At 45.5% G+C, this 19,766-nt stretch overlaps 2 protein-coding genes across 10 annotated transcripts in view; one reads left to right on the top strand and one right to left on the bottom strand.

Annotated features, from left to right (window-relative positions):
- CCDC148 (coiled-coil domain containing 148) overlaps positions 1-2,470 on the bottom strand; it is a 44,854-nt gene extending 42,384 nt beyond the window's left edge. The window contains exon 1 of the mRNA XM_072341123.1: positions 2,343-2,470. The gene's annotated coding sequence lies outside the window, so the exon portion shown is untranslated. The remainder of the gene's footprint in view (positions 1-2,342) is intronic.
- Positions 2,471-2,584: 114 nt separating this feature from the next.
- Positions 2,585-19,766, top strand: part of PKP4 (plakophilin 4) — a 60,628-nt gene continuing 43,446 nt past the window's right edge. For 4 of the 9 annotated variants that reach the window (XM_072341113.1, XM_072341112.1, XM_072341111.1 and 1 more), the window contains exon 1: positions 2,585-2,706. The gene's annotated coding sequence lies outside the window, so the exon portion shown is untranslated. The remainder of the gene's footprint in view (positions 2,707-19,766) is intronic. The other 5 variants (XM_072341122.1, XM_072341118.1, XM_072341117.1 and 2 more) reach the window with 3 other exon arrangements.

The following is a 19,766-nucleotide window of genomic DNA, read 5'->3' as shown; positions in this document are numbered from 1 at the left end:
CCTCTTCTCTGTGCTGATCCAACTGAACTGCTCCTCATGCGTGTTCCCTCTACACAAAAGCATATAGCACTGGAAATGAGCAAGGGAAACTGGAATTATTGGCCCAGTCTTAGGGTTATGATAGCACAGGCTCAGTGAGTCAGCAGGACAACGTGGACTGCTGCAGTGCTGAGACTGATGGCTTAGGCTGCTCAGCGGAGATGTGTAGGCAGAAGAGCAGTGGGGAGGTCTGGGCTGCAGGGAGCTGACTGTGGTGTCTCTGGGGAGGGTTGGTCAAAAGTGGCTGGAAGACCATGTGGAAGAAACACACCTGGGTGCTGGAGTGCTGCCCAGGGCGGGTGGTTGAGTCCCCGGCCTCTGGAGATGTTCAAAAAGTTCTCAGATGTGGTAGTAAAGGGTATGATTTAGTGGGGAAATACTGGTGGTAGACGGACAGTTGGTCTAAATGGTCTTGGAGCCATTAGGACAGACAGGACACAGCAGCAGAACTAAGACAAAAACAAAAGCAAGCAAACAAAAAAAAGATAGATTAAATGAAGCAGAAAAACATACTAATGACTTGAAAGACTGAAGGAGCACAGCAGCAACATAACCAGCAAATACCCGTCAAGTAAACTGACTAAAGACTTTTTTTTTTAAAGATTTGCAAATATAATGGAACTGGCACTTTCCAGATGACACTGAGAATGAGAAAGAAGTCTTACTTCCAAGTCATATTCTGAAGAAAGTGGATAACAAGAAGCAGTTCTTGTTTGTTGCTGATCTGAAAATCGCTGTGAGAGATTCAATGTGTATTTAATGAAGGCAACTACTAGCTAATAGAATAAGAAATCAGAAGGATCGTGATACTGTGCAGCTCTTTGTACTGGCAAGTCAAACTCAGATGCTTTTCCACAACGTTTGTCCCTGCTGGGCTCAGTACAGGGATAGATGGGTGGGAATCGATGACTTGTGATACACAGCGGTCAAACTAGATAATGCAATGGCTGCTCTGGGTGCCAAAATAAATATGAAAAGCTATGACTGCATGACTAATACCAAACACAATGAGACTGCTGTTCTTCTCTGACAGTCATTCAATACATTTGAAAATCTTGTAGGATCTCAGAAAACTACTCTTTAACTCTTTGTATTTCTATCTTGTCAAAATAAACTGGCCTAAGAGCATTTCCTCATTCTGGCTGTTGTTTTTCACTCTTTCCCATCCAGCCCCAGCTGTAAATTCCAAAATACAGAGAGAACTCTGAGTGTAGTGGTTCTGCAGGGAGACAGGGCACATGGAACAGCCTGTTCCAAATGACACTGAAGGTTGCAGCTGTCCACCTGGAGCAACCCAGAATCTGAAAGGCCAAGAGATGGCAATAAGCCACCTTTCATAGCCTGCCAGTGCACTGTGCCTTCTGTGTGCTCAACAGTAACGCTCAGAAATGGCTCCATTTGCCAAGGGAGGCAAGTAAGCTTTTTCATTTTCTAAACGCTGTTATCTGCAGACGCTTGGCCAATGTAGCAACATCCAAAGTACAGGTTATATCCACTATAGACTGGAAGTTGATTTAATTAATCCAGTACACCTTAGAGTGAAGCAACCTTGCAAGCAATGCAAGTCATTGTTCTCAGAGGCTCTGTGCTCTCTCATCCCTTTATTTTAGGTCTGTTCTCAACTCACATCTTATTTTTCCTATTCTTTGCTATTCTCTGTTTTGACCCCCCCACTTTTTATCTCATTTCTCTCTTACTGATTCTTCCTTTTATTAAGCTTAAGCTTTTGTTCCTCTGGCCTCCAGTTTCCTAGAAGGAGGTCACCATTCTGGTTCGGTAACATTTTGTGTCTGTGTAACATAGTATGAATAATGAGGTGCTTAGGCAGCCAGGAGAGCCACTTTCATTTGCCAGGTGCTTTGCATTTAGCACATGACCGTGGTGCAGTGGCACTTATTGTATTAATCCATGCAAACGGCAACGACTGTTATAGAGATGACACCAAAAGCTCACAGGGATAGCAGATGCCTTCCCAAGCGTGTGAAGAAGGGACGAGGTGAATTCTGGGCTTGCGGGTGCCTTTCCATGCACTGTGGCGCTCCTACTCTCACCTGCCGGCCCTTTCTCAGCGGGGTTCACGGCACCATCCGCACACAGCAGCTCCGAGCAGCCTCACACCATTACGCCTCGCACAGGCCGTCCCAGCAGCGCCTTGCAGTCACCTGAGCGTCCCCGCGCCATCCCTCACAGCCCACTCCCCGCTCAGGGCCGGCCGGGGGCCGCTCCCGCCGCCGGGATCCCGGCTCTCCGCGGACCATTTTGCGACCGGGGCTGCGGTACTCGCTCGGATATCGGCCACTTACCGGCGAGAACCGCCAGGGAGCGGCCCGGGCCGCTGCGCGCCTCCGCGGGGCACTGCCGGCATCCCCCGGCCCGCGCCTTCCCTTCCGCCGCCTCACGGCATCGGTAACCATAGCAACCTCAACTCCGCCCGCTATTGGCGGGCTCTTTGCGACGCGTCAGCCAATCCCCCGCCGTCCCGAGCTCCGTCGAGCCAATAGGCGCGGAGAGGTGGGCGGGGCGTTGCGTGACGTACGGAGGGAGGCGGAGCGCGGCCAGGCGGAGCGGGCGGCGGCGCCAGCAGCGCTCCTGCCGTCCGCCACCATGGAGACCCCGGGCTAGGGCCCGCCACGGCTGAGGGGGCGGCCGCGCCCGCCGCCGCCTGCGGTGAGTGGGCGAGCGGGGGGAGGTGGGCCTTGGGCGGGGGTCGGCGGAGCTCGGGGCCGCGGCGGGCCAGCCGCCGCGGCCCCGAGCTCCGCCGCCCCCCGCCGAGCTCCGTCCGTCGCAGCGCGGAGCCCCGAGGCCGCGTTTGGGCGGGCGCTGAGGCGGAGCGCCGCGGGCACGTGCGGGCGTTGGGCGCCGCGGGCCTCTGCACAGCGCCGCGCTCGGACCTTTGCACCGGGATGGAGCGCTGGCCGAAAGGTGTGGTCGGCTCTGCGGTAGCGCTGCTCGCTCCCGTGACGTTTCCGTTTCTCCGTCGTTCTGTCGCTGTTTTTCGGGCCGTTTGCACTTTAGAGGTCAAGGGAAGACGGCGGTAGTTGCGTTCTCCCCCTCGATCGGGAAGCTTGATTTTCGGTCCTCGTTTGGCCTCTCGGCTCAGCCCGCGGCGTTCCGCTGGGCGCTGCGGTACCTCCTGAGCTCCATCCTGCTGCCCGGGGGAGCGGCTGACAGCGGGTGCCGGTAAGCAGCGGATGGGCCTTCTCCCACCAGAGCGACTTTTTTCCCTCTGTCTCGTTAGGTGCTGTAGGCAGATACCAGGATCGGGAATGGAAGTTCTGCTGTTAAACAGCAAGTTGTGTGTTCCCCTGTGAGCGGGCAGCACTGCTCATTTTTCTTACAGTGTATATGTATGTGTATGATAGCGTTAAAAGGAAGAGCCAAAAGCTTTGGTGGCTGTAGTTGTTGATTGTTATTATTATTTACTTAAATAATAACATGCAGGATTCTATTATGATAGATGAGCGAGTTCAGTAACTCAGCATTAACAAGCAGAGTGGTCTGATGCGTTAGTTTGTTCCTAGAAGCTTCATTTACCATCAGGATATCAGTGCAATGCGTTCTGAGTTATCTCTGAGGTTGAACGTTGAGATGTGCGCTGTGAAAACACTGGCCTTAATTAGTGATTGGTGTAAGTGGTCAGTGCTGGCAATGGGCAGGCGCTGTGGAGGGGCTGCGCTGTGTTCAGCCGATGGGCAGCATAAATAGTCATTCTCTGCTCTTCTGCTTCGCTTCACGTGGTTGTTAAAACGTACGCACAGAGGCTGGATGTCCACAGTACCTGTGAATGGCTTTGTGAGTGCTGCCTTGGTTTTGTTTGGCTTTATTCATTTATTTGTTTATTTTTCAGTTGTGCTGAAAATGAGCAATTTCTGCAAGTGTTTCTCTGGTTGTTTCTTTATTGGGTGCAAGAAAGCACCTGATCCAGGGTCTGGGTTAGCAGGAAGAGGCTGTTGTTACATGCATGAACGATAATTGGCTTTATTACCAGAATAAAGAGAAAAGCATAGAAAGGTGCCCTGAAAAGCAGGTGTAGCTCTTGGTGCTTGAGGGGAGGTCCTTGTGATGTCAGCTGTATTTTGTACTGCTCTCATCTCCCATTTATGTTGTTAGTACTTTCCATCAGTGTCCAGGTTAGCACCTGTGTGTACCAGAAGCTTCTCTCACTCAGATTCATCCCAGGGCAATGAGGCCCGGTGTCTCCTGCTGCACCAGTTGCTGCTCTGACCCTGAGGGCAGCCCTGGCTGTGGCCCGGGGTGAGGGACAGCTGGGCAGGTGAGCTGGGAGCAGCAGCAGGAACAGTAACGTTTGGTGGGAAACATCTTGTAAGAGTTACTGCAGAAATGGGCTTTTGTTGCCATGTACAAAAAGCACGGCGTATCTCCGTGGTTAACTCCTGCTGCAGTGGCTCCAACTTCTGGTATTTTCAGGAGCGATTGCCTTAGTTTCTGAATTTCTTTCCTTTTTTTCGTTAATTCCTCCCTTCCCCTGACCCGCAGTGAAAATAAGATAGCAACTCCCCGTGAATTGGATGTGTACTGTTGCTCCAAGAGAAATGGGAACTGATTTGAGGCTTACTGGCAGTGTGGAGCTGAGCAAGCACAGCTCTGTGTGTACAGGGATGGGGAGCTGGGTGCGACATGGCGTGGGCACGGCTCGTGGCACTGCTCTCTGCTGCTCTGCTGTGGTCCTGAGTGCTGCTGGCAGGCAGTGGCTGGGGCACGGCACAGAGAGGTGGGTTGGTTTCAGCTGCTGGCAGCCTTGTTGGTGCTGAGGTGCGTGGAATGTCCTCCAGTGTCCTCCCGTACAGCAGGACGCCCGCTTGTTCATTTTCGGGTGAAGCTCACAGAAGTAGCAGGGGGCGATGAAGGCAGCCAGGAGCTGCCCCCTGTCACCTTGCAGGGCTGCGGTGTGTGCAGAAGCACAGCACGGCTCAGGTCCGCTGCAGCCAGCTCTGGTCTCTGGACCTCAGCTCCTCTCCAACGAGCTGTCTCTTCGTCTTTGCCCTTAGCAGCTCACTCCTTCCCCCAAGGAAGGGGAGCCACGTGCTGTTCAGGAAGAAGGAAGAACCACTTAAATTTCAGTCAATGGATGTGATGTTTTCGTTGTTGTTTTGTTTGTTTCATTTTGAATAATGAAGGTCCCAAAACTATCACCAGAAGGAGAGGCTTAAGGTGGAAGTTCTCTCCATGGCAACTGGCAGCACTTGGGCTGCACTCCAAGGACTGGAGCACAGGGCACACCTTGGGCATGTGCCGGGCTGGGGCAGGGTGACGTGCAGCACCCGCTCTGAGTCAGCTCTTGCTGAAGGGCTGCGGCTCCAAGTCTCCAACCAGTCGGGCTGGTTTGCTGCGGCTGCCAGGAGCCAAGGGAAGCTCACGGCCCAGCTTTACCTTCCCAGGTCTCCTTGCTTCCCTCTGTTACAGGCAAAGGAAGGCAATAGCATGTTAGGGAAAGTCAGAAAGCCAGGAAAAACCACTCCTAGTGTTTTTAAACAAGATGGCTTTTTAACAGTTTTGTTGTTGTTTTCAGATTTTTTTTTTTATATGCATGCATCTCTTTCCTTATTATTGTTTTCTTCCCTCCGAACAGAAGGGCTAAATAAAGTAGTGCTATCACCTTCTGCACGTACAGGAGGAAAAAACAGCAGAATACTGTTCCCCATCCTAAATGTCTCCATGGTCGTCTCTCATGGATCTTTCTTCCCACCCCTCATTCTTTAATTTGCATGGCACAGGAAAGCGCAGACCAGCCAGCCTCCTGCTAATTGGCTTTTTCAATCAGTGTAACTATGCCTTTATTTTAGTGCACAGAATAAAACTACAAGCTATTACTTTCTGAGGGGGATTGATCCATTGTTTAAGAGGAACTGAAGTTAACCTTTTTTCTCTTCTCCTCTCCCATGCACTGTTCTTTATATGAGATGTTATCTGGGTGCTTTAACTGAAATGTGGTGAGTTTCTGTGAACCTGAAATCCAAACGTTAGCTAACCCAGTGTTCTGATCAGTACCGTGATTTGATATTTAGGGGAAGAAAGAAATCTGTTGTAAGTCCTTTGAAGACGTACGAGCTGAAACTTGTCTGCTTCACAGCTCAATGGGGGGATTTTAATGTAGTTACTGTTTATGCAACCATAGGCTAATAATTATGGGCAGTGAGTAAAATTTACCCTCTAGCTATTGGATCCGCAAAGCAAAAGCTTCATAGATACTGTGTAGGCTGCATAATTGGCCAGCCTTTTCTGCTTGTCATACTTGTAAATAGGAGCTCAGAGCACCAGGTCTCCCTTCCCTTCGCAGTGATATGCATCGGAGCGCTTGGTGGGAGAGCTCTGCGGCGCTCACTCGGAGTGCCCGTGTCAGCTGGCAGCAGCACAGGATCCACCACGGCAGCCTGCACAGCCTCAGGTGGGTCAGTGAGCATCCTGTGCTTAGCTGCAGCCGCCTGCGGGCAACAAAGGGGCCGAAGGCAGGAAGGTAGGGCTGCTTGGTTCTGTGCCAGGCAGGGGCAGAGGTGGCAGAGGTGAGGGGAAGGGAGGAGCTGTGCTGCACAGTGCCAGGCATCGCTGTTTGCTCAGGAGATGTTCAGCTACAAAGAAACAGGGAAGAAACTGTTGGGAGGGGGTGAGACTAGGTTACTGTTTGCTGGCGTGCAAACACTTAGTCTTAACAAATCTTAACAAAACCTTGTTACAGCACGTAAGTGGTCTGAAAAGCCTTAGGCTATCACTGTGCTATACTTAAAATGAAAAAAGGTGCTCAAAAACATTTGCTTTATATGTGCTCAAATAGAAATTATCCATATCTCAATTGACACTATTTGTTTATGCCATTTCTGCTGGAAATGCAACATGAACCGGAGACTTCCCGTTTGTTGTTGATTGCTGTTCTTTTCCTGCCAAAAAAGAAATAAAAGGCTGCTGCCTTCCTAAAGGAAATCTTTTCATTTCTAAACAACGTGCTCTGCATCATCTCACATTGGCAGTTTTGTTATCATGGAACGTGTGAATTGGATGTTTGTGTTTTTGTGTATCACAAAGGTAAATCTAAACGGTGAAAACTAATAAAGTCGTAATCATTTTTGTTAGCCCGTTCCCGTGGAGCCCAGCATACTGAAGTACAAAGACACACAATAAAACAAATCCACCCATCTCTGAAAGAGTTTAAGACCAGTGTCAGCTCTTTGAATTCCGTTTCATTGTGACATACTTAAAAATGAAGTATTTTGTATCTTTCACAAAAACAAAGTATTGTATGTCATTCCAGTTGATTTCAAGGGCTTCCAAACAAGTGAATCACTTGGCGGAGTTCTGTGTACAGGAGTGTTGCATACACATGGCACCATTCGCCAATTGTCTCTTATAGATTCCTACTCAAGTCTTGTACAGTATCTAAAGATAACTGCGGGGATGGCTCTTAGAGCTAACGTTTCTGCTTTGTTTGTCTTTGAAAACAAAACAAAACAGCTTTGTTGAGAAATAAGTTTCAACATGTTAGCATATGGTAAAATGAAACTGTGTTCATTCATTCATAGTGCATATCCACCACACTGATGTGCCCTCTGAGGGGTAGAGGGCAGTGCGTTCTCCATAGAGTTCACAAACCAAAGGGCAAAGTTAGATGAAATAAGCAGAGGAGAGCATCCTGGGTAAGGGACTTCTGGTAGTACAGAGTAACTCCGTGCAGGGCGCTTGTGCCCAGGGGTAACACCACGCTACTGGTCTGTTATCGGATATAACCTCCTTCTGAGGTACAAACAGAATTTGCAGGTGCCTCCATCTGTTTTTTTCTGTATATCCTTCTTATCAAGCTTTGCCCTGATAAGTAGCATAATGCAAGTAAGGGGTATGTTTTAGCTGAAACAGAATATAATGGTCTAAGGTAGTTGATATAATGCATCCATTTTTTTGGGAGTGTAATTCTACGTGAGATGAAAAGCCTTAAATCCAGAAACTTCAGGTTGGCTCTTAGACCTGTCAGCTGCCTCCATTTCCTCCCTGCCATGTGGATTATCCACTAAAGAAACAAAAGTAAGTTTCCGTGGGTTCTGCCATTGTTCCTTAGCATAAATCATGGTGACAGCCTACTTTGGCACTTGTGAAATTTCACTCTAATTAAATCAGCTCTTTCCTAGGAGATGATTCTTCAGTAAATCAATAAATAAAAGGGAGAGCATTGCTTTGAGTTCTCTGCAGAGCAATAAGGCTGTTCTCAAAACTCCAAGTGTTCCTGTGTCAGTTTCTGAAGTTTTCCTGATTTTTGGTTTCTGGAATTAAAACAGAAAAGGGGTTTTATTATAGTCGGGTAATACTCCAGATAATGTTTGTTGACAGAGACATACCAGGTTAGTAGATAAGTTGACTTATGTGCAACTTCAGTGTCAGGACGTATCAATACAAGCAGATACTGTCACCAGTGGAGCATTTCTACAGTAGTTGGTGTTTAGTTGCTTTATGAGTGCCCGGGGCTCTTTTCCCGGTCGCTCTGGATGTGCTGCTCTGTACTGATTCATAGAATCACAAGGTTGGAAAGGATCTACAAGATCATCTAGTCCAGCCATCCTCCCTTTGCCGTACCTACAGAAAACCACTAAACCAGATCTCCTAGCTCCCTATCCAGACGCCATTCTGACGCCATCCAGACTTCCTATCCAGACAATTCTCCTCGTTAAGATGTGAGGACAAAGTGCCGTGCTCTGTGCCTTATGAGTGGCAATTTGCATCTGCTGACATTGATCATGTTCTAGAAAAAAATGGCATTGTATGAAGGCTTATGGCAGCACCTCTTGCAGTTGCATTTTGTAGCAGTTTGGAAATGCTTCATCTTGTGATCTAGTAGGTGAATGCTTTCATTTACTTGTACAGAATGTTGGTCTTTACAAAATCAAGAACAGTATGTGAGTCCTTCAGTTTTCCATGCATCAGTTTGAGCTAATGGTTGGTTGTTCCTAACCAAGGTTTTCCACACCACTCCACTGAAATAAGCAGGCATGACTTCACTTCTGCTCTATCTGTCCTTGCCCAAGATCTCATCCAGGCTATCTTAGCTTCTTTCTCTTAACAGAGGTAGGCTGTAGCCTGCTGAAATTAGGTGTGTGTTGCACAGAATTGTAGCCATGCTAGAGCTTTTTATCTGGGCTGCAAAAGGCCTTCTAGTACTAAAAACTGAACTGTGGTGTGTATGAATAAATGTTACCTGTGACACTTGTGCAGTGGCATTCTTCTAGCAGTCATTAACCAATTAACAACCAGCTGCAAAACCTTTGGCAATTTATAGCAGCGTTGAACAGGAGAGCAAAAATGGAAAAATAAATAAATTATTAGAAAATAAAGAATATTTACTACAACTTTTATTTCATTAACCTTCCCAGCCTCCTACTCTTATATTTGTACTCATCAACAGGCTTGTTTTTTTTAACCCAGGCAGCAGGTGAAGATCTGCATGGAGTCGTGGAGTCCATTGAAATTCAAAACACTGAAGTTTATTTCAAAACACTAATTTCAAAGTCAAATCTTGGTTACAGCCAACAGATGAATAACTGCTGTTCTTCTGCATCCTTTGCTGCAGGAGCCTGGCATTTGTAGTACTTAAAGGTCTTAAAAGGAGATTTCTTACAGAATATTAAAGAAATAATGTGAGAAATACCTTGTATTCTGTGTTCCTTCAGGATATTTTTCCTGTGTCTAACATAACGTTTAGAAAGATCCTGCAAGTTAGAGCTTTTTATCTGTTTTGACACGAAGTTTCTGTCATTAAGCTGAATCTAATACTAGATGACTGGCAGATAAACCTGGGGGTACAAAACTGCTACTTCTCCACTTCTCTTTCCTTGAGCATCTGCTCCAGGCTGTTGCCAGCTGGGATTATTGTGCTGGGTGGACCGCTAGCTTGGTGCCCTTGTAGCTCTCACATTCTCATAGGTACATGAGTTTACTTATCCTTTGCCCAATTTAGCCTTTGATTTTTGGACTTTTTCAGGCTCTGATTCAAACAAGACAGCTCAGGCTGGGACAATGCTTATATGTAAGGATGTGGTACTATCTGATCTGTGACATTTTCTTATTTTAACACGTTGAATAATCTCTTGTGCAGTGCAAGGAGTAAGCAGCGTTCACATTAGTACTGGGACTCCGTTTGCCTTGTCCTTCAAAAAGGACCTTGCTGCACAGGCTAATGCGGTCCAGAGTTTGAACTCCCCATTAGTGTTGTTTCATTGTTGGAGTTTTTTTCTGTGTGTGAATATGAAGCAGTTTGGTGTGGCAGGGTCTCACAGAGTAACGTGTTAGGTTTATAAGAATTGCATCTTAAATGGTGTACAAATAAAAACTACTCTGTGGTTTTAAGTGCACATCAGCTTTCTACTCTACTTTTCTTTAGAGGTATAGTATATTCCCTCCGTTACTTTGGAAGGGGACCTCAGAACACTCTATGATGCAGCATTAATGGCTAACTTTATTTCCTTGTTTTGCCTAGGAGTGTGTATTAGAAGACTTAGTGACTGTGCATCTCACCTGGCCAACATCAAGTTCATTTCTTCTAGATCAAAGAACGTGTGGATGCCAAATATTTCAGTGTAGGACTTGTGTAGATTTGTACTTTATCTTCAAATGGAATGGTGATTGATGTCTGCACATCTACTTTGTCAATGGGCATCCAATGCCTCCCCATATAAGCTATCTGTTTTTGTGAGAACTACAGCTGTGTGTTCCTCTTGTGTTGCTTACTTTGAGTTGGTCACAACAGCTATGGCCTTGGCCATTCTAACTAGCTGTGCACTGAGTAGACAGGATGAGATCCCATTTTGATTCCAGATGAATGTAAAATGTGAATTCTTATCATAGGGCTAGCAGAGGGAGCTGCAGCGGCTTGAACTAATTACTTTCAAACATCAATTTGCACCTTTGAACTTGAAGTGTCAGTGTGCTGCTTGTAAGGTCTACTGAAAGTCATTAGTGAAAGATAACCAGTTTGTCCGTTCTACTGAAAACTGCAGATTACTTCAGCTCTTGCCAGGTCTGGGGTGAGCTCTCAAGTTAGGCAGGTTAATGTCCCCTTCAGTTTGGTTTGCAGCTCTGGTTTTGCCATAGAAGCTGTGGATCCCCGTCCCTGGAGACATTCAAGGCCAGGCTGGATGGGGCCCTGGGCAGCCTGATCTAGTGCCTGATACAGCGCTTGGCAGCCCTGCCTGTGACGGGCGGGTTGGAACTAGATGGTCTTTGAGGTCCCTTCCAGCTCAAGCTGTTGTATGATTCTAACTTGTTGCCTAATATCACTGTCACAGTTTGGATCCTGTAGGATATCAATTACGAAGATTTTGTGTTTAAATTGATTGTGGTTGCTGTTTGCCGTCAGGACCCTCTCAGACCTGAACAGCAGTGTATGGCTTGGTCTGTCTATCTTGATGGTCTGTGAACGGCACAACTGCACCTCTGTGTCCAGAAAAGTCAGCAAACTTTCCATGCAGAAAATACTTGACTGTGTGCGGAACCTGAATGTGTGATTCTCAAACTTGTGTGTGTGTCCAGCTGTACTTGTCATTGATGGAATGCAATGGATGGATGCTAAATGTAGGTATGTAGGCTAATAGGCCTAGCTATTATGTGAAGCTATTTGTATCTATTTTATTTAAGAGCTCTAATTAAGATGGTCCTGCCACGGTGTGAAGGCAAGCAGATCACCGTGATATTGACCGAAACATTTTACAGCAGGAAGTGAATCAAAACTGTACTGACTGTAAACACATCCCAGAGGAGCCGGCTGCCTTCTGCTGTTTTAACTGTTGTGATTTAAGTGGTTTGACTTCCTTTATGGTAGATGCTATTTTATTCGTGCACTAAGGTACATTTTTGCCTTAAGAAAAAGTAAATTGGATGTAGCAGTGTGATAGCCCAGAGCAGAGGAGGCTGAGGGGAGGCCACGGGGCGGCCTTACACCTACATTTGAAAAGAAGATTCCTGTACACAACCTGACTTTTCTTACAACTTTCAGGCTTGAATTTGTTAATTAGGTAACCTATTTGTGGGTTTAGTTGCTCATTAATTACCGTATGCATGTAAAGTGCCTGTGTTATTTGTTTCTGATAGAGACTCCACCCTGAAGTTTAGAGAGGTTGCTACAATTATCCTTCTTCTCTGCTGTTGCAGATTCACTGAGATGCTTAATGGGTGGGCTGTAAGATCTGTCCTCTCCCAAGTGAAGGAATGCATTTGTATGACCGGTCGCAGAGAGGTGACATCTCTGCAAGGTTCGAAGCTGATAACACAACTATTCCTGCCCTTGGAATTTTGCTTTCATCTCTGTGTCTTAAAGTTAATTGATCAATTAATTCATTAATTTATAATTACTAAATCGGAAATATGACGGTAAAATCTTTTATACACAGAATCAGTAGCTTATTAAGCAGAACTTTCCTGTTGGAATTTTAGCTTTGAGCGTGTTATAGTTGGCATGGCCCCATGTATTTCCATCTGTTGCAGAGAGGCCATCACCAAAGTTAGGTCATCAGTTCATCGGAGTCCAGCAGGAAACCTGAAGGTCGTACTGCCGTCCTGGAGAACGGCATTTTTCTGTTGTGAAGTCCTGAGAATCTGAGAAGTCTAAGACATTCTGTGTAAACAAAACATGGTGTTCTACAGCTGATTTCCTCATAGGTTACTGACCTACAAGCGAAGAAATGGGGAAATGGGATGACTTCTGAAGTATCTCCACGTTTACAGGTGTGAATCTTCTAATGACTAAGCAGTAAGCATTGGTGCTTACGGCTGTTATGAGAGAGGGAAAAGCGTGACACTGTGACTGGCACACATCTATCACTCCTTGTTTTTCTGATTTATTTTTTTTAATTTCATCTAAAACCACAGTGTTGATGTAGAATTTGTAGCTCTAAGAAGGCAATGTGTGGTGAATTTTCGTTGTGCTTCACCGTTTTTTTAAAGACTGCATCTTTCCAGGCAGACTTGTTGCTCCACTCTCTGTTTGGAGCTGTGTGTTTACGCAGGGCTGCATGTCTGTAGAAAGCTGCCGGCTGGTTTATTTGTTGTGTTTTGGTCAGGAATTGAGAGGCACAGCTGACAGCCGAGGGGCAGCACTGGGCAGCCATCCTGCTGTGGGTAGGGGGTGTCGGGGCAGCGGCTGAAGGCCTTTGTGTGGGGCAGCTTTCCCAGCAGTGCCGTGGCATTGCAGGAACAGGGGGTGGGTGCAGCCTGGGTGTGGGACAGCCCTGTCCCGTGCTGCACCATGAGACCAGTCCCTTGCCCGTCCATTTTTGCAACACACCTGCAGAAATTCCAGTCTTGTATCCATGCGGCATCCCCGCAAGCCCATGAGATGTTAACTGATGAAGAGTTTGCAGCAAGTGGGCAAGCCGGTGCTGAGGTTCTGGCACATAACAGTACTACTAGTTTTTCCTTAGTTGTAATATTTATACTTATAATTGCTGTTGAGAATAGATGTAGTGGTGGTGGTGGCAACCTTGCTATTGGAGGCATTGAAAGCCACAGGCTCTGTTCTCCCAAGACAAGGCCTGGCTCCCTTGCACTGCCCCTGGACTGGGCTGTGGGCCATCCTTGAGCCATGCAGGGTCCTGCGCCTGACCCACAGCAGCTGCCAGTACCAGGCATTGCAGGGCAGGCCTTGCACAGCTCCTCCAGCACTGGGCCCCGGGGCAGGGCCTGCACCAGCAGTACCGTCCTGCAGTGGGCAGCTGCCAGGTGTTGGCAGAGCTCAGTGTCCCCTCGCTGGGCTAAGGACCGAAATGACCCAGAAAACCACGGATGTGTTATCCCATCAGTTCAGCTTGAGCAAGTGCTATCTCTTAAGGTGACTGTAAACAAGAAGCTGAGGTACATCTGTCTTTTTCCATGTGCAACAAAACTGTTGGCGTGAGCCCTTCTGTTCCCTAACAGGAGGATGTTGGCAAGCAGCATCAGTATAAAATTGGGCAAAGATGGGACGAGGTGGTGACGGGGCTTGTGTTTACCTCTCCGTACTTGGATATGTTGTTCTGAAGTTTGCATTAATAGCCTCACGGAAATCTATTTTTAAATCATGTAAAAAAAAAAGATTCTAAAAATGTTTGTCAGAAGGTGCGTTAAGAGCTGTTTGGAGTGAACTAGCAGTTACTATAGCGAAGCAAGTCACAAACTGTACTTGCCATTGCGAGCAAGAAACCTTTTAATTATTTCTTCAAGTAACATCTTTTATATGCAGATGTTGTATTCCAACTATGTAATGGAGCCACTTTTCATTTACTTTTTGTTGTGCTTCCCTTGGGCAAAAAAAGAGGAACTATATATACTCCTGTAAAAGAGAAGTGCATGGCGGATTTTTGAGCCCTGTTTGTGCCCCTCCTTTGCTGGGCATGTTGAGACAGCATTTGCTCTGATGCTGGCAGCTTTACCTATCTGGCCCTATGCAAACTTAACCAACAGAGAACTTATTAGGTGAGCATTAGAAGAGAAAGGAAAGAGAGGTGAAACCTTCTCACTCCTCTTCCGTGCCTTTGATATGCTTCATTTAAGAAACTTTGGATTCAAAACAGTCTCTTACAAACAAGGAAACAAAAAAAAATGCAATTAGGTGGATCCTGTTAATGTCTGTAATTTGTTCTGCTGCATATGATATTGAAAAGATAACTAATAACTGGCATAAGTGAAATGTTTCCTTTTTTGTCAGGTACAAATGATGCATGTAAAATTCTCAGCTCCTGTGCCATTGTAGTATGGGTGGTTCTTCTTTATTTCTCTCCTTAAAGTAGGAGTGGGTTTAGTACTGTTTTCTGCCGAAGGGTATTCAGGCTTTGCTTGCCTTGGGGTGCTCCTGTCAGCTGCTTGCTGTTCCTTTGGTATTTGGAGTTCAGTTCAATATCAGCTCTCAGAAATTGTATACATTTTTATAAAGCAAATGTAAGACGTTCTAAAAATGGAAAGGTATGCCTCTAACTGCAATTACTGCTTAAGCATTATAAGAAATAGCAGTCTTGCAAGTCTGGAAGTGCATTCTTTTCTGCTGTTGTCATCCGTGAGTGCATTTCCTGAGTTATTACACTGACGTTGTCCTGGACTTGCCTGCTCCTGCTCTCCTTTCTGTTTTGAAAGTGGAAATCCCCTAAATCAGTAATTAGCTGTTGAGTTTTAAGGCTAACTATTGTGTAATTCTCCAACTATCTCATGTTATTGAGAGGATTTGCTTTTATCACTGTGTTTTAAAGCCCTCATTTGAGCTTCGTGCTAAAGCATGGTGAAACTAACTGATTGTGTTTGTATGTTTTTTGGTTGTAAATAGCTTTGCTTATTTAAATATATTGGTATTAATTGTCAGGGATGTCAAAATCATGAGTATGGAAATACTGATTTATGTGTAGTCATGAAAAAGTATAAAAATGAAGTTTGTCTGAATTTGGAAGAGAGAAAGAGTGCCTCAGTATGCCATTGAGAAGAGACGGTGACCCAGCTATTATCGCTGATGTTGCCTGATACCTGGTAAGAAGGCAGTGTGGCTCTAAAATATTATCCTGGTTGGTTGTTTTGTTTTTCATGCAGTACCTTCAATATTTCAGTTCTTAATCACTTTTCTCCCTTAGTCTCTATCTTACATCCGAGCGCAGGTAACTCCCACAGACAGTTTTGCGTAGCCTCAATTGGTCCCTTCTGACTTTTCAATCGATTCAACTTGAAATGTGGTGCACAAAGCTGGGTGTGCTTCTTTAACTTGGCAGGCCAGGAAGGCTGCTTAACAGGTTGCAATTGCTTCAGTATGAATTTTTCTGTTTTTCCCCTTGAGTTTTCTGATTGCTGTATACTGAGCTGTCGACGTTTGGCACTTGTGGATGTCTGTTTCCGAGAGCAGTTAAAATGACTGATGCTTTGTAATGTAGCACTGACCTCACTTTTTGCAGGAGTGCATTCAGGAAAAGAGGTCTTCATGCGTGGCAGAACTTCTCAACCTGGGTATGCCTACCTGGGTGTGGTTGAGTGCAGTGGATAAGTTTCTGGATTGGAAAATAGAGAAGAGAGCTCTGTTTGCTGGAGTGTTAAATTTAACATTCTCTTGTGTGTAGAAGTTTGCACGTGGAGCGTTCCTAGCAGCACAGGGCACTGTGCTGTGTAGTTCTGCTTCAGAGAAACACTAAGAGTAACATGCAGTTCAGCAATTGATGAAACATTTGTTTTGGTAAGGATTATTGCTAATCCATAGCCATGAGCTTCGGCAGTCATTCCTGAGTGTGTTATCCAAGGATTTGAAGTTATGGCACTTGTTTGAGCAGGAGCAGCTCAATTAAGGAATTTGTAATGTATCCCGAGTCAAACCAGACGTGCTTTAGTTGTACGTGGTGTGATGTTCATTCTGAACAGCTTCATCGCCAGGACTGAGAATGTTCCAACACAAAACTGAGAATTTTAAATGAATAATTGATGAATATCTTTGTCATTTGGTAGTGTTCAGGGGAAAAAGCACATACAAACCTGTCTGTGCCGCTATATTTCCATCCACCCCCTCAGTCTGTGCTATGATAAGAGTGGCCTTTATCACTGCAGGTAAATCTGTCTTTTGGTGTTGCTGGTCTGTGTAACCAGTTGTGAGCGGCGTGCTCTAATATGCTGTCCTGAACATCATTGGCCCCAACTACGCTGGGCAACACAGATTTGGGATGGTCCAAAGGAGAGGTTCCGATCTGAGGTCTGTGTCGTCTTAAAGGCACAGGAGCCTTGATGGCTTAAACTATTGAAACTCTGCTTATTGCCAAATGGCTTGTTCTACCACCTGTGTGAAACATGAGTGCTCCTCAGACATCCTTTTTGAAGGCAAGCTACAAATGGTGCCTCAGGCCTCGAAAGATGTAAGTACACACTTATTCAGAATGGCCGAATCGCTATAGCTGTCTGAGCTCTTCTTACAAACAGTTAGTTTGAAAGCTGTAAAAATACTCATGTTGTGAGCATGTTACAACTGGATCTTTGTACATATAGAATCTTGCCTGCTCACTAGAATGAAGTTAAAGTATGTTGCCATCAGCCAAAAAAGAAAAGACTGTCTTTTACTAGGAGCTGTAACGAATACTTATTTACCCCAAAGCTAGGGTGACTCCTTTAACATCTTAAAAAGAACGCAGCACCAGATATCTTTATAACTTAAATGGACTTTGAGAGAGAAGGATGAGTGAGGAAATGTATCTTGAAAAGATAAAGGAATGAAAGAAAGGCTAACTTTAGCAATAAGCAGTGAAACTCATCTGCATCTCTCAAGTCACCTATCAGTTGCACAGAGGTTTCTCTCATTAATGAGAAACTCTGTTCAATTTTTCCATGTTTTCATTGGACGATTAAGTCCACGTGCACCAAACCGGTGCACTACTAATGTCTGTATAGAAAGGTCACGTCTTAACAGAATGCTTGGCCTTCTGAGATGTTTGCAGTATCTTTGACTCTTGCTGTGTCTGGAAATGTTAGAGTTTTGTTTGTTGTTTTTTTTTTTTTAATAAATTATTATTTTATTGTATTGCTGAGACATCTTTTATATAATCCATTTTTTTCATTGCTTTTCTCATCTGCACAAGCGGATGGATTGTCGAGGATTTGTAGTGCTCAGGTGCTGCTTGCTGTTCTCCTCGTGTTCCTGCCGTGTGATACACGCTGTCAGTCTGTACTAGCTGGCTGTTGGGAAGAATTGCATTGCCTCTTCAGCAGGAACTGCTTTGGCTTTTATTGTACTTGGACTTCAGGTCAGCAGTAGGAGGCTCAGAAACAAGGAACAAAGGCAAGGAGAAAACTCAAGAGAATCTTGAGAATAAGGCAGGCAAGAGGAATATGAAAGGAAGTGAGGAAGAAGCTGTGGGGAAAAAGTACCACTTTAACTGTCTTGCAGAGAAAATGGAAAGGTCTGGGTTCTGTCTGCACCCCAAGGGCAGGGACTGCTCTGACAATATGTCGGATGTAGCAGGAGGGGCAGTGAAAGGTGGGGAGCAGAGACTAGGGAAAACGAAGATTTGATGCGTGGCTTCCTACCCTCAGTTCAGTGATTTCTCATCTTTCTTCTTTCTCCTCAACCGTGAATTCTGGTTGCTTCCTTTTGTCAATGATTATATGGCTGCAAGATCAGCGGGGATGGAAAAATACCACCCAACTCCTCCCACCTTGGGAGAGCGGGGGGAAGGAAGAACAGAAAACAAGCATAGCTTTGTGTTGGATCAGTTCAATAGACTACTTGCTTTGCAGCTGTTTAACTATTTGAACAGACACAAGAGAAAGAAATACTCAATTTGGCAACTTAGAGCTTAACTGCATGCTTGGAGGTCCAGTGGGAAAGCCAGAACTGGCAAGATAGTAAAGAGAGCTGATGAATCTGCTCTGCCGTGTATGCTGGGAGCCAAGGAGTCTGCTGCTTTTGTAGGCAAGGAGAATGCCGAGGAGGTTGTCAGGATCCAGTGCTTTTGTGTGTTGGGTAAACAAGATAACCGTGCACAGTGGAAGCAATAGGCATCCTTTGCAGTTAGTTTACTCCAGCAAGTCCAGGCAGTTGTCTCTGCTTTGTTTGCAGTGATCCATCCTGCTGCATGGTTTCATGAAACCATTTAAGGAGCTTCCATAGTAAAAGGAAAATGGAAGGGTGCCATTTTTTCAAAAGCAGTGTAGGGTATTTCAGAATACACACTTAAAACTGAACCACTTTTCGTGTTTGTCTTGCTTGCTTCTAGTTGGAAAATCCAGCCGACAGCTAGGTGGCCACCATGTCTGTTCTTCTGTCTTTTACTTTTGAGTGGAGAACTTCAAACTTAGGAGCAGGCATTAGGAATCCAGGTGAGGTCCTCTCCTCCAGCAGCATGCTGGATGGAGGCGTAGCAGCCGGTGCTGTGCCCTGCAGGCTGTGCGGGCAGCATGGCCCCGTGCTGCACCGTGCTGCCCAGCTGTGTGTGGGATCCAAGCCAGCAGATGGCTCATCTTTGTATCAAGGTCGGAAAGCTGACAACTTTGCCAAGGAAAGCATTAACTGAAAGGGCAGCAGTTATGACAGCTGTCTGTCTGCTAAGGTATATCTCTCTAATGACACCTCTTAACACTGACACTGATGTGCATTTAACATTGATATCTTCATTAGTAATTAATATGATCACTGTTCATCTGATTTTTATTAATGCCCTCTCAATATTGGGTATGTTTCCTGATCAGAGAAATGTCTATATCTTCCAGCTAGGTCAGGTGCCCATTTCCTTGACTGTGGTGCTGCAGAAGTTTACTACAGAAGTTGGCAAGGAATCTAATTTAGTGTCACAGGGGGGAGAGTGATGAAATAAATTAGAGAGGAGAAAAACCAGTGCATGTTGCTTTGTATTTTTGTAGAGATTTTTAGTTGGTCCGAGTTTAAGTATTCATTTCAATACTGTACTGTGAAAGTGGTGGACACCATAGCTTGACCTTGTCGTGCTCTTCTTTCTTTTTTCCTTATTTCTGTTCTTTTTGAAGTAGAGAATTGCTGTACTTTTCTCCCCCTTCTGCCTTAGAGGAAACAAAACCAAGAAATCTCTTTAGTTTGGTGGGATAAGTATTACAGAGATTTTAATGCTGTAAGGTATCTCATGTCTTGCCTCTGGTAACCTACTGTTAAACCTTCAGAAGGAGCTGAAGATGTAGAAGTGTGACCACGATGGTATCTAAATATTTAACTGAGCTAAAGTTACAGGCTTGTATAACTCTGTCTAATTGAGAAACTGATGCTGCCTCTCTTAAATTATGTG

Source organism: Excalfactoria chinensis, chromosome 7 (assembly GCF_039878825.1).
Source record: "Excalfactoria chinensis isolate bCotChi1 chromosome 7, bCotChi1.hap2, whole genome shotgun sequence".
Classification (NCBI taxonomy): Eukaryota; Metazoa; Chordata; class Aves; order Galliformes; family Phasianidae; genus Excalfactoria; species Excalfactoria chinensis.
Note: the sequence above shows the minus strand (reverse complement) of the source record. Positions and strands in the feature narration are given on the sequence as shown.